General features: G+C 48.8%; 1 long non-coding RNA gene across 1 annotated transcript in view; it reads right to left on the bottom strand.

The window, feature by feature from the left end:
• Window positions 1-11,810, bottom strand: part of LOC143782298 (uncharacterized) — a 906,302-nt gene extending 894,492 nt beyond the window's left edge. The window contains exon 1 of the long non-coding RNA XR_013216923.1: window positions 11,434-11,810. This is a non-coding gene — a long non-coding RNA (uncharacterized LOC143782298). The remainder of the gene's footprint in view (window positions 1-11,433) is intronic.
• Window positions 11,811-13,692: the final 1,882 nt, after the last annotated feature.

Genomic DNA, 13,692 nt, shown 5'->3' with positions numbered 1-13,692 from the left:
GTCTGCTGTTCCCCAGCTGTGTGTGTGGCAATCCCTCCTACCTCCTCCACCTCCTCCTCCTCCACCTGTCCCTGGGCTCCAACACCGCTAGTTGCCGTCCAGAAGTGCTGTCCGCACAGTCCCAACAGTCCCTCCTCTGTTATTGGGGTTCAGTAACGTCAGCTGTTCCCCAGCTGTGTGTGTGGCAATCCCTCCTACCTCCTCCTACCTCCTCCACCTCCTCCTCCTCCACCTGTCCCTGGGCTCCAACACCGCTAGTTGCCGTCCAGAAGTGCTGTCCGCACAGTCCCTAGAGTCCCTCCTCTGTTATTGGGGTTCAGTAACGTCAGCTGTTCCCCAGCTGTGTGTGTGGCAATCCCTCCTACCTCCTCCTACCTCCTCCACCTCCTCCTCCACCTGTCCCTGGGCTCCAACACCGCTAGTTGCCGTCCAGAAGTGCTGTCCGCACAGTCCCTACAGTCCCTCCTCTGTTATTGGGGTTCAGTAAAGTCAGCTGTTCCCCTGCTGTGTGTGTGGCAATCCCTCCTACCTCCTCCTACCTCCTCCACTTCCTCCTCCTCCACCGGTCCCTGGGCTCCAACACCGCTAGTTGCCGTCCAGAAGTGCTGTCCGCACAGTCCCAACAGTCCCTCCTCTGTTATTGGGGTTCAGTAACGTCTGCTGTTCCCCAGCTGTGTGTGTGGCAATCCCTCCTACCTCCTCCACCTCCTCCTCCTCCTCCTCCACCTGTCCCTGGGCTCCAACACCGCTAGTTGCCGTCCAGAAGTGCTGTCCGCACAGTCCCTACAGTCCCTCCTCTGTTATTGGGGTTCAGTAACGTCAGCTGTTCCCCAGCTGTGTGTGTGGCAATCCCTCCACCTCCTCCTCCTCCACCTGTCCCTGGGCTCCAACACCGCTAGTTGCCGTCCAGAAGTGCTGTCCGCACAGTCCCTACAGTCCCTCCTCTGTTATTGGGGTTCAGTAACGTCAGCTGTTCCCCTGCTGTGTGTGTGGCAATCCCTCCTACCTCCTCCTACCTCCTCCACTTCCTCCTCCTCCACCGGTCCCTGGGCTTCAACACCGCTAGTTGCCGTCCAGAAGTGCTGTCCGCACAGTCCCAACAGTCCCTCCTCTGTTATTGGGGTTTAGTAACGTCTGCTGTTCCCCAGCTGTGTGTGTGGCAATCCCTCCTACCTCCTCCACCTCCTCCTCCTCCACCTGTCCCTGGGCTCCAACACCACTAGTTGCCGTCCAGAAGTGCTGTCCGCACAGTCCCAACAGTCCCTCCTCTGTTATTGGGGTTCAGTAACGTCTGCTGTTCCCCAGCTGTGTGTGTGGAAATCCCTCCTACCTCCTCCACCTCCTCCTCCTCCACCTGTCCCTGGGCTCCAACACCACTAGTTGCCGTCCAGAAGTGCTGTCCGCACAGTCCCAACAGTCCCTCCTCTGTTATTGGGGTTCAGTAACGTCTGCTGTTCCCCAGCTGTGTGTGTGGCAATCCCTCCTACCTCCTCCACCTCCTCCTCCTCCACCTGTCCCTGGGCTCCAACACCGCTAGTTGTTGTCCAGAAGTGCTGTCCGCACAGAGCCAAACACCTCGCCAATGTGTTAGTGGGGTTTAGCACCGCCAGCTGTTCCCCTGCTGTGTATACGGCAACGTGTACTGCGACCGCCACGCAGGCACAACAAGTTAAATTTAAGGGAACCTGTCCCCCCCCCCAGGCGTTTGATACTGAAGGAGCCACCTTGTGCAGCAGTAATGATGCAAAGGGAAAAAGTGCCTCTTTTCGTGGTGCTCCTTGCACATGCTGAACCTAACACTTATGAAAAGTGTCCCCTCCTACCTTGATACCGTCCGGTTGGTGGAACTTTCCTTTGTGATGTGACGCAGCACAGCCGTCATTCTTACCCCCTTGGCGCCATGCGCCGCCTCCTCAGCGTTGTTTTAATCAGTCCCGGAGCCTTCGCTGTTAGGTTAGCCCTTGGCCATGCACACATTTTGCGCTGCCCGTCTTCTGACATCATTCGGTGTCAGGCTGGCTGCGCCTGTGCGGCCGTGCTGGCCAAGAGCCCGCCTCGCAGTGTCTTCTGATTTAATCCCACTGGGGGCCTGAGATCCATGGACATGCGCAGTGCATATCTGAACCTCCACCTCTCACTCATCTCCCTACGGCTTCTTCAGACTGTGCGGTGTCAGCTGGTCCCTAATAGCATACCACGGCCGTGACACCGCACAGTCTGAAGAAGCCGTAGGGAGGGGAGTGAGAGGTGAGGATATGCACTGCGCATGTCCATGGATCTCAGGCCCCCAGTGGGATTAAATCAGAAGACACTGCGAGGCGGGCTCTCGGCCAGCGCGGCCGCACAGGCGCAGCCAGCCTGACACCAAATGATGTCAGAAGACGGGCAGCGCAAAATGTGTGCATGGCCAAGGGCTAACCTAACAGCGCAGGCTCCGGGACTGATTCAAACAACGCTGAGGAGGCGGCGCACGGCGCCAAGGGGGTAAGAATGACGGCTGTGCTGCGTCACATCACAAAGGAAAGTTCCACCTACCGGACGGTATCACGGTAGGAGGGGACACTTTTCATAAGTGTTAGGTTCAGCATGTGCAAGGACCATAATTAAAAGAGCTAAGTTTACCTTTTCCAGCATTAGTGCTGTACACGATGGCTCTTTCAGCTACAAACGCTTGGGGGGGGGGGGTTAAAGTTTCCCTTTCAACTTGCTACAGTGCAGGCTTCGGCCTACACTCTGCTCCCTCTCCTCCTCCTGCTGACCCTGGGCTCTAACACCGCCAGTTGGGGCCCAGATGTGCTGGCTGCACAGAGCCAAACACCAGCCAATGTGTCAGTGGGGTTCAGCACCGCCAGCTGTTCCCCTGCTGTGTAGCCGGCAACGTGTCCTGCAACAGCCACGCAGACACAAGAACTGAAATTGAAGGAAACCTGTCCCCCCTCCCCCAGGCGTTTTTACGTTTTACAGCCGCCTTGTACGACAGTAATGCTGCATGTGTGCAAGGTGGCTCATAAACATATTCTCCTTGCCCATGTTGAACTGAACACGTCTAAAATGAGTCCTCTGCGACCATTAAAACGTCCCTCAGGTGTGATTTTCCTTTGTATTGACACGCAACAAGCTCCTTGGTAGCGCTGCCCGTCTTCTGGCATCATTGTTTGGCTGCCTGCGCATCTGCGGCCGCCTTGCCCCACACAACGCCCCTCGGTGTCTTATTTATTTGGACTGCGAGGGTGTGATTGATGAGCATGAACGGTGCATTTCTTCGCCTGTCCCTCATCTCCTTCTGCCTTCTTCGCACTGTGCGTCTTCATGGCCGCGGCATGCAATAAGGGATCAGCTGACGCCGCATAGTCTGAAGCGGGTGTAAGAACCCAAGCGAGAGGCGAACATATGTACTGCGCCAGGCCATGAATCCCAGCCCCGCATTGTTTTAACAATGTTAAGACACTGCGGGGCTGGGATTCATGGTCATCGCGAACCGCACCGGCCGACATTAAATGATGTCAGAGGATGGGCAGCGCTAACAGCGCAAGGCCAAGGGATAACACAAAAGCGCAGACTCCTGTGCAACAAATAACGATGCTCAGGAGGCCGCGCAAAGCACCAAGGTGGCATTTTTGCCAGCTGTACTGCGTCTGTTTACGAAGGGAACTCACGCATCAAAATCAGTTTGACTGTGTAAGGGCCTAAATGTTATACGTGTTTCATTCAGCGTGTGCAAGGAGAAAAATTAAAAGAGCAACCTTTGACTTGTGCAGCACGCTGTGGCTCTTCTACTTTGTAACCCCTGAGGGGGGGTTAAAGGTTACCTTTGAAATTGGTTCAATTAGGCTTCGGCCTACACTCTGCTCCCCCTGCAGAGCCCGGGCTCCAACAGCGCCAGTTGGGGCCCGGTACTGCTAGCTGCACAGAGAAAAACACCAGCCAATGTGTCAGTGGGGTTCAGCACCGCCAGCTGTTCCCCTGCTGTGCAGCCGGCAACGTGTCCTGCAACTGCCACGCAGACACAACAGACCCAAAGCTGCCGCCACTGCAGGCTTCGGCCTACACTCTGCTCCCTCTCCTCCTCCTGCTGACCCTGGGCTCTAACACCGCCAGTTGGGGCCCGGTACTGCTAGCTGCACAGAGAAAAACACCAGCCAATGTGTCAGTGGGGTTCAGCACCGCCAGCTGTTCCCCTGCTGTGTAGCCGGCATCGTGTCCTGCAAAAGCCACGCAGACACAAGAACTGAAATTGAAGGGAACCTGTCCCCCCTCCCCCAGGCGTTTGTAGGTTTCACACCTCCTCGCACATGTGGAACTGAAAACACGTCTAAAATGTGTCCTCTGTGTGACCATTTAACCGTCCCGGAGATGTGACTTTCCTTTGTAATGACACGCTGCAACCCCCTTGGTAGCGCTGCCCGTCTTCTGGCATCATTGTTTGGCTGGCTGCGCCTCTGCGGCAGCCCTGCCCGACACAACGCCCCTCGGTGTCTTATTTATTTTGACTGCGAGGGTGTGATTGATGGGCATGAGCAGTGCATATGTTCGCCTGTCCCTCATCTCCTTCCGCCTTCCTCAGACTGTGCGGCTTCATGGCCGCGGCATGCAATAAGGGATCAGCTGACGCCGCACAGTCTGAAGCGGGTGTGAGGACCCGAGTGTGAGAGGCGAACATATGTGCTGCGCCAGGCCATGAATCCCAGCCCCGCAGTGTTTTAACAATGTTAAGACACTGCGGGGCTGGGATTCATGGTCATCGCGAACCGCACCGGCCGACATTAAATGATGTCAGAAGATGGGCAGCGCTAACAGCGGTAGGCCAGGGGATAACACGACAGCGCAGACTCCTGTACAGCAAATAACAACGCTCAGGAGGCTGCACCCAGCACCAAGGTGGGATTCTTGACATCTGTGCTGCGTCTCATTACGAAGGGAACTCGCGCCTCCAACCCAGTTTGACTGTGTAAAGGGCTAAATGTTATACGTGTTTCATTCAGCGTGTGCAAGGAGAAAAATTAAAAGAGCAACCTTTGACTTGTGCAGCACTACTGCTGCATAAGCTGTGGCTCTTCTACTTTGTAACCCCTGAGGGGGGGTTAAAGGTTACCTTTGAAATTGGTTCAATTAGGCTTCGGCCTACACTCTGCTCCCCCTGCAGAGCCCGGGCTCCAACACCGCCAGTTGGGGCCCGGTACTGCTAGCTGTGTTGAGGGAGGATTTAAATTGATCCTTCACGGTTAACCCAGTGATTACCAAATTAATATACAAGGTGTTGCCGGCAACTGAAAATGACCAGACGGAGACATGTGTCTCTGTATGGGGGATCGAGCTGATCTCTGGCCCCCATTTATTTTGTATATGAGTTTTCATTGTCACAGAAATTATACTTCAACCAATCAGCATAAGAACACGCTCACAGTTCTTAACCTATAAGAATGCAGGAAAAACTTAACCCATGAGGATACAGGAAAAAATGGAAACTACAGATATAGTCATGTCTTTTTGGCATAGTATATGTTTTTCTAACAGATGCCTCAGTCTTGTATAGTGATACACCCCCGAATCTATTATCTGGCTCGAGACAGAAAACTCAAGGTCTTTATACCAATTATGAAACATAGCCTAGTTGCATACCAGGCTTGTGAACAAAAAGATAAAGTTACTTCATGGCAGCTGTAACCTTTTACCTAATTAAATAACAGAATTTATCTTTAAGCAACAAGAAAATGGAGTCAAAAACACAAAATGGAGAATCTAGCACAAAATGGAGAACCTTTCATAATTTGTTCCTTCACATTCCCCCCTAGATAAATTTTGTTAATTATTGTCCAGCATCAGAGATACTATCCCGAGCTCTAAGCTCGAGGGGTACTGGTCTTCACATGACTGGTGCCATGTTACCAGCCATTTTAAATACAGTTTCATTAATATCTACAAGCGAGGGAAAAATCTTATTATTTCACAGTCTAAGATATAGCTGTACAAAAAGTATATAAGAAAATATATTGTCACCTTGACAATCCCCCCTAAACACTAAGTTTTTCCCTTAAAGAAAGATCCTTCGAGACTGTCCATGTGATGGGAAAAGGGGAGGTGGATTTCTTCATCCAGACACCTCAGAAACTCTCCCCTAGCTAGAGGCCTCCAGGTAGCTGAACCCTTCACTAACCTCACATGGAGTTCTCCCACTGTCCCTAAACTAAATCTCTTAGCATCATCTGAGAATGGGGGTTTTTGTCTACTCTCTTGAGGGGGACATACTTAGGGATCTCCCCTGGATCAGTACCATCGTACTCTGGTGGGTCTACTTCTTGATTGAGGAAGGTGCCAGTCGAGATTGCTTTCACTAACTACCTAGGCCTGCCCAGGTGTACTTATACATCTATCATATTGTCATTATTTGTTTGTAAAATGAGAAAGGTTGGTTCTCAGGGTCAGCCAATTGTTTTTGCATAGCTAGCTAGTCAGAGGGCCTCCAGGGATAATACTCCTGTATCTGTCTTGCCCCACCTGATGTGGTTGGTTCTCTGGTGGTGGGGGCGACATGACATGCTGGTCTACAGCTCCTTCCCAAAAGGATTACTGTCAGCCTACTCCCAAAAGTTAATGTCTCCACTATCCACCAACCACAATCCTGTGTCAGCTTCTTATATCACTACATGTGATCTTGTCTGGACTGGATTCAGTGTAATTCTCTTAGGTCGGGTTGCAGCACGGGTCATACAAGTGTTAGGGCCCAAATCCTCAACTATACCCTGGAAGGCATCACAGCTATAATTGACAAATCTTTGTTCACTGTAATATATATATTTGATCCATTCAACATTTTTATTAATCTGCACCTGTGGGATTATAGAAGCAATGCCGGCATAAATCTGGTTCTGGGCTTTAAACTGGTCAGGCACCCCCCTTGGCACTCCAATGGCATCAATATATATACTAGTGGATCTTCTTCATAACTCATGTGGAGCTGATCGAGACTTCTCCTCTTTCTGGTAGGTTCATCAGGTATCTTTGGTGTACATATATTGTGTATGTTTAATTAGCAAATCAGTATCTAGAGAACTGTTCTCTTTGCAGAAACTTGTCTTGAAGATCCCTACTGGTATACCTGTGGTGTCATGGGAATTATAGCAGGTGTAATTGTCAGCTAATACGGTTACTTCTCCTGGGACCTTTAGTCTAGGTTCCTTATGAATTAGTGGGACATAATCTGGGCAATCAGTGGACTTCAAACCTTTCAACAAATTCATGACACAGGCAGTGGTGTTGTCATCAGGAAAAAGCAATGCATGTGTGTAGAGATGTGTATTCGCAGCAGCACAAGCAATACATCCTACAGAGATATTCTGGACTCTTACATTGTATCTCACCCATTCTAACCATAGATTTTTCCTTGGGGCTGTTTGTGTTTCTATGGAGAAAACCTCTTGCCAACTGAGACCTGGAATGGGGATCACTTCATTGACTACATTTTGCAAACGCTCACCTGGGCCTAAATTCCCATGGTATCCACTACTAAATACATAATTATAATGCCTTCCCAGTACAAATGTCTGCAGGTCAGCAGATTGGGGGCTTTCGAGATTTAGGAGGAGGGGGTGACAACTTTTACCCCATTTACAGCCCCTAAGTGGTTGCGGAAAGGCTGTTAGATGCATTCTCTCACGAAGACTCCTACCCATCCTATCCTTAGAGAACATGGCTTCACTAGATTTATATCCCCAATCATCTCCCGTATTCCAGGCAGCATCTGACCAATAATAACAGTTATTGTTGTCATTTCTGGTAACACATATATAAAACTGGATGATCCCCTCTACCACCCGTCCAGTCTCAAGGCACTTGACTACATCACAGAAATCAAATCGCCAGATATTCACCGGGGCTGTCAGGTTTACCCAGAGAATAGTGGGGCCAGAATTCTTATTTACAATAGGGGCCGAAGAGGTAGGGGCGAGGATGGCCCCTGGTCCCAGGATCAAAAACAACAGCAACATTTCCCTTCAGTCACTACTGTGACTAAACACTGGTTCGGTCTCTTTTACAGTGTGAGGCGTGGATCCAGGTGCTCTTTCCTTCAAGTTTTACTGCAGTGGGGGTGACCAGGATCACCATGTGGGGTCCTTCAAATCTTGTCTGGAGACAATCTCTGCACACAAACTTTTTCACATACACCAGGTCTCCTGGCACAAAGGGATGGTGTCCAGGAACCTTGTCTGGGTCTGGAAGAGAACTGAAGACAGTTAAATGCACTTTGGCAAAGTGTCCATGTAAGGCCTGCACATAGCTAGTCAAGTCCTGGTACTTGAGCTGCAACTGTTGTGGAAAGAAACATTCAAGATTGGGGCTCCTGCCAAACAGAATCTCATACGGTGACAGTCCTGTCTTCCTGTTTGGGGTATATCTTACTGAAAACAAAGCTAGAGGAAGGCATTCTGTCCATGGTTTACCAGTCTCTGTCATTGCCTTCTGGATTTTAAGCTTAAGAGTTCCATTTAGTCTCTCCACTCTTCCACTACTCTGCGGATGGAGTATGCAATGCTTGACTTACCCCCAGTGCTGCCATTACCTCTGACATGATCTCTCCAGTAAAATGGGAACCCTGATCGCTTTCAATGACTTCAGGAACTCCATACCTGCATATGATCTCAGCCATCAGTTTCTTCGCCGTTGTCTTAGCCGTAGCTTTGGCAACTGGGTAGGCTTCTGGCCAACCTGAAAATAAATCAATGCAGACCAACACATACTCATATGTCCCTACCCTGGGTAACTGAATATAATCAATCTGCAGTCTCTGGAATTGGTTAAAGGGCCGGGGAGTGTGCTTGGATGGGGTTTTCACTGTCCTACTCTGATTATGTGTGGCACATATCATGCAGCTCTGTACTTGCCTTTCTGCGCAGGTGGAAAACTCGGGGGCAATCCATTGTTTCTGTAGGGTGTCACACATGGTCGTCTTCGAGTGTTGCACATTCCCGTGCAGAACCTGTGCCATCATTGGGTACAGTACCTGTGGTAGGCAGACCTTTTCACCCCTCCCCCATAGCCCAGTGACGGTATCAGAGCAAGCCCCTATCCTTTGCCACCTATTTTTCTCCTCCTTACTTGCCTGTTCTTGTAACTGGGCTAAGATGTCTTTCAACACAAGTGGAGATGGTGGGGTGTCTAGGTGATGTACTCTAGAGGCCACAGGAGTGCTTGCTGCTTTCTTGGCAGCCTGGTCTGCCAGTGCGTTAGCCTTTTGTCCGTCCATCAGTGCCTTTGGTATGTGCCTTTACCTTTATGATGCCTGCTTGGGTGGGAAACTGTAGTGCATTCATAAGTTGCTGGACTGCCTCAGCACGTTTAAAGGGGTGGCCATTTGCTGTCAGGAAAGCCCTGGCTCTCCAGATAGGCCCATAACCGTGTATAATGCCAAAAGCATACCTGGAATCAGTGTAGATATTTACAGTCTTACCTTCTGCTAGTTTGCACGTTTCTGTGAGCTCTGCTTCTTGTGCAGACATATGAGCTGGCATTGACTCTGCCTTGATTACCTCATGTTCTGAGACCACAGCATATCCGGTACAGAAGCGTCCTTGGTCATCTTGGTGACGGGATCCATCTACAAAAAGCTCAAAATCAGCATTAGAATAGACACACTAGAGACCAGCCGTTTCCTGAGACATCAATTCTAGACAATCATATGGTTTGGAAACCTAATCTTGTTCCCCTGGATCCATTTTAGAAAGAAAAAGAAAAAGAGTGTCCTTTTTCATGTCACCTACTCCTCCCCCCTTTGGATCCATAGGTACTAGGAGAAGAGTAGCGGGGTTTAGGACAGTGCACCTTTTCAAAGTCACATTAGTAGGCATGAGAATAGCACACCGAAGTCGCAGCTGTCTGGTCATGGACATGTGGCTAGATTATACTTGGTTAGGGATACTATATACATCGTGTGGGGTATGGACCATCAGTGGGTAATTTGATTGAGTCCATGAGGGTTTTAACAGCTTCAGCATTCTTCACTGGAGACCCTCGATTGGCCCATAGGGCTCCTAAATCATGAGCAATACCAAATGCATACTGTGAGTCCGTGTATATATTAGCCCACCTGTCTTTGGCCAGAACACATGCAGTAGACAGGGCCTGAAGTTCTACTTCTACTTGTGCTGACAGTGAGGGAGGGAGTGCAGCTCCGTGCACTACAGTATCTTCCGTAGTAACAGCGTATCCGGGTGGAATCTGCCAAAATCATCAGCATATCTTGAACCGTCTTTCAGGGCATTGTAGAAAGGTTGCATTATACGGGATGCGTCCGGTATCCACTGACAACAATAAGTACATAGTCCAAGAAAACGCTGGAGTTCAGTCTCATCTTTTGGTAAAGGAAGGGAGCTGACGGCTATTTTTCTTTTTTTTGTGAGGTGTCTGACACCCTGAAGGAGACAGTGACCCAAAAATATCACTTGACCAAGGCAGAACCGAAATCTCGAGGCCGAAACCCGACAGTTCAGATCTGCCAGATACTTGAGAAAACTAACAGTGGCAACAATGGCTTCCTGCTCTGTCTGTGCACACAACAAAAGATTATCCACATACTGAAGCAGCGTGACATAGGGGTGTTCTAATTGCCAGGGCAAAAGACACTCTCCCATATTTTTTGCAAACTGATTGGGACTTCTTTTTGGGCCCCCTGTGGCATAGCTGTCCGCGTCAATTGTCATCCCTGATAAGTGAATGCAAACAGAAACTGGCAATCTGGGTGTAATGGAATGCTGAAGAAGACATTGGCAAGATCGATAACCATGAACCAAGCAGCATCCTGAGATATCTGGGACAAAAGAGTATGTGGCTTAGGCACCACCGGAGTTTCTGGAACAGTAACTGCATTAAATGCCTGTAGATCTTGTACCAGCCGGTACACAGGGGGTTGGCCGGGTGGGGTCTTTTTCTTAACGGGAAACAAGGGCGTGTTACATGGGGAAACACAGGGTACCAGGGCACCATTATTGAATAACATTTGTATTTGCCCCTTGAGGCACTGCTCCTGATCATGTTTCAAAGGGTATTGATGGACTTTAGAAAAAGGGGCACCAGGTTTGAGAAACACTTTTACTGGTTCTACAGGCATTATTGGGGGAGAATCTGGGTCTATCAGGACCATCATAACTGTGGGAAGGGCATGTAGGATACAGATCTCATTATATTCATCTGCATAGGAGTTATATAACGCAAGGACCATCTGACCATCATCTTGGAATTGTATTCTGGAGCGGAACTGTGATAATAAATCTGCCCCCAGTAAATTTACCGGACATGAGGGAGAGATTACGAACTGAGCAGTAACTTCAGGGAAAGGTCCCACAGGGATAGGTTTTATAAGAGTATATTTATTGGGTCTGTCATCTACTCTAATTAAAACAAGCTCTTGATCTGAGAATTGACATGGGGCTGGGGAGGGACCTTATCATCAAGCAGGGAGACCCCCTGTTCCAGATCATCATTTTTAATTGTTTGTCTTTCTGACACATTATTCTCAAACGCTTTCTCAATACCTTCCTGCACCACAAAACATCCAGACTTTATCATAGGAGTAGACAGCTTTCATTTTTCAACGTAGCAAAAAACAATCAGAATTCATTTTCTCTGTTGATCCTCAATTTGCTATATATCAACCACTCAACTTGCTTTTACCAATCACTTACAAATTTCCTTCTAAAACTAGACACTAGATTTCACTTTCAATTTTCCAGATTATATTTCTTTGTACTTCAAACAATATTGTCGCCTTAAACAAAACACAAAATTATCAGCGCGTAATCTACACCAAGAAAACACAGAGAGACTCAAGAGCGCAGCTACGCGAAGCGCGCCCCCTCCCTTTTCAGAAACAGATAAGAAAAATCAGAGCATTCCTCAGCACAGAAGAAAGCCATAACGCAGCTGTATGACTCCCCCCGCCCATCGGATATTCCAAAGACAAACACAGACACAAAATACAGCAGTTCTTAGACTTAATTAATTTCTACGAAACCTTCATCACACAATTCACATACCAGAACACCTTAGAAAAACCTATAATTGAGAATATTTTCCCCATTTTTGGGCTAACAATATCAGATTCATAATACAACTTCAAAGACTTCTTTTCCTTCCACAAAAACGGATTCTCCTTTAGAGCTAAATATCCTTCTTAGTTGTGCATAATACCGACGGCCTTACGGTTTTATTCCACTGGGTCTCTCTCTGTCCCCCGCTGGGACAACCCAAAAACGCGGTACTCAGTGAAAGGAAGAGGGCGTCTTAGACTTAACCCTCCGGACACCCCTGGAAATACATAAATATATGATTCCTGAGTTACGCATCCTACCCAATCTTCAATCACCTCACCGCGCCTGATTCTAACAGTGATCAGGAATTCAGGATATTTTGACTATAAAGAGAATTACATCACTGGTCAATCCGGGGTGTCCGTCCCTTATGAGGTACGGTTCGAGCACTGGGCTTCCAACGGAACTACACCTCTATATGATTCCACCCAAAAATCATCCCACCTCCGGGGACAAACCTCAGATCCTCTTTGCAGCAACAAACACAGGAAAACCACACCAAACGGTCAGTCTGGACAGTATAACTGCCAACTTACCGTGGTTGTTGTGGGGGATGATCAGTCCCAATTTTCCAGTGCCTGTGTCCGGTCCGAGGGTCCTTTGTCTTGTTGTCCTCCGGGCGGCAGAGGCGTTCCTGCTTGGAGCCCCACGTTGGGCGCCAACTGTTGAGGGAGGATTTAAATTGATCCTTCACGGTTAACCCAGTGATTACCAAATTAATATACAAGGTGTTGCCGGCAACTGAAAATGACCAGACGGAGACGTGTGTCTCTGTATGGGGGATCGAGCTGATCTCTGGCCCCCGTTTATTTTGTATATGAGTTTTCATTGTCACAGATATTATACTTCAACCAATCAGCATAAGAACACGCTCACAGTTCTTAACCTATAAGAATGCAGGAAAAACTTAACCCATGAGGATACAGGAAAAAATGGAAACTACAGATATAGTCATGTCTTTTTGGCATAGTATATGTTTTTCTAACAGATGCCTCAGTCTTGTATAGTGATACACCCCCGAATCTATTATCTGGCTCGAGACAGAAAACTCAAGGTCTTTATACCAATTATGAAACATAGCCTAGTTGCATACCAGGCTTGTGAACAAAAAGATAAAGTTACTTCATGGCAGCTGTAACCTTTTACCTAATTAAATAACAGAATTTATCTTTAAGCAACAAGAAAATGGAGTCAAAAACACAAAATGGAGAATCTAGCACAAAATGGAGAACCTTTCATAATTTGTTCCTTCACAGCTGCACAGAGAAAAACACCAGCCAATGTGTCAGTGGGGTTCAGCACAACCAGCTGTTCCCCTGCTGTGCAGCCGGCAACGTGTCCTGCAACTGCCTCGCAGACACAACAGACCCAAAGCTGCCGCCACTGCAGGCTTCGGCCTACACTCTGCTCCCTCTCCTCCTCCTGCTGACCCTTTGCTCCAACACTGCTAGTTGGGGCTCTAGGAAGACAAGCTTGAATAGGTCCCCATCCTGGTTCCAGCACCGTCAGCTGGTTCCGGGCAGAGCCTTTGGCTTAGGTGCCTCCCTCTGGGTATCCGAGTTCCAACAACGTCAGGTGGTCCTTGGTAGTGCTTTCAGGCACGGGTACCTCC

The sequence above is a fragment of the Ranitomeya variabilis genome, chromosome 6 (assembly GCF_051348905.1).
Source record: "Ranitomeya variabilis isolate aRanVar5 chromosome 6, aRanVar5.hap1, whole genome shotgun sequence".
Lineage (NCBI taxonomy): Eukaryota > Metazoa > Chordata > Amphibia > Anura > Dendrobatidae > Ranitomeya > Ranitomeya variabilis.
The sequence above is the reverse complement of the archived record's forward strand: the minus strand, read 5'-3'. Positions and strand labels throughout refer to the sequence as shown.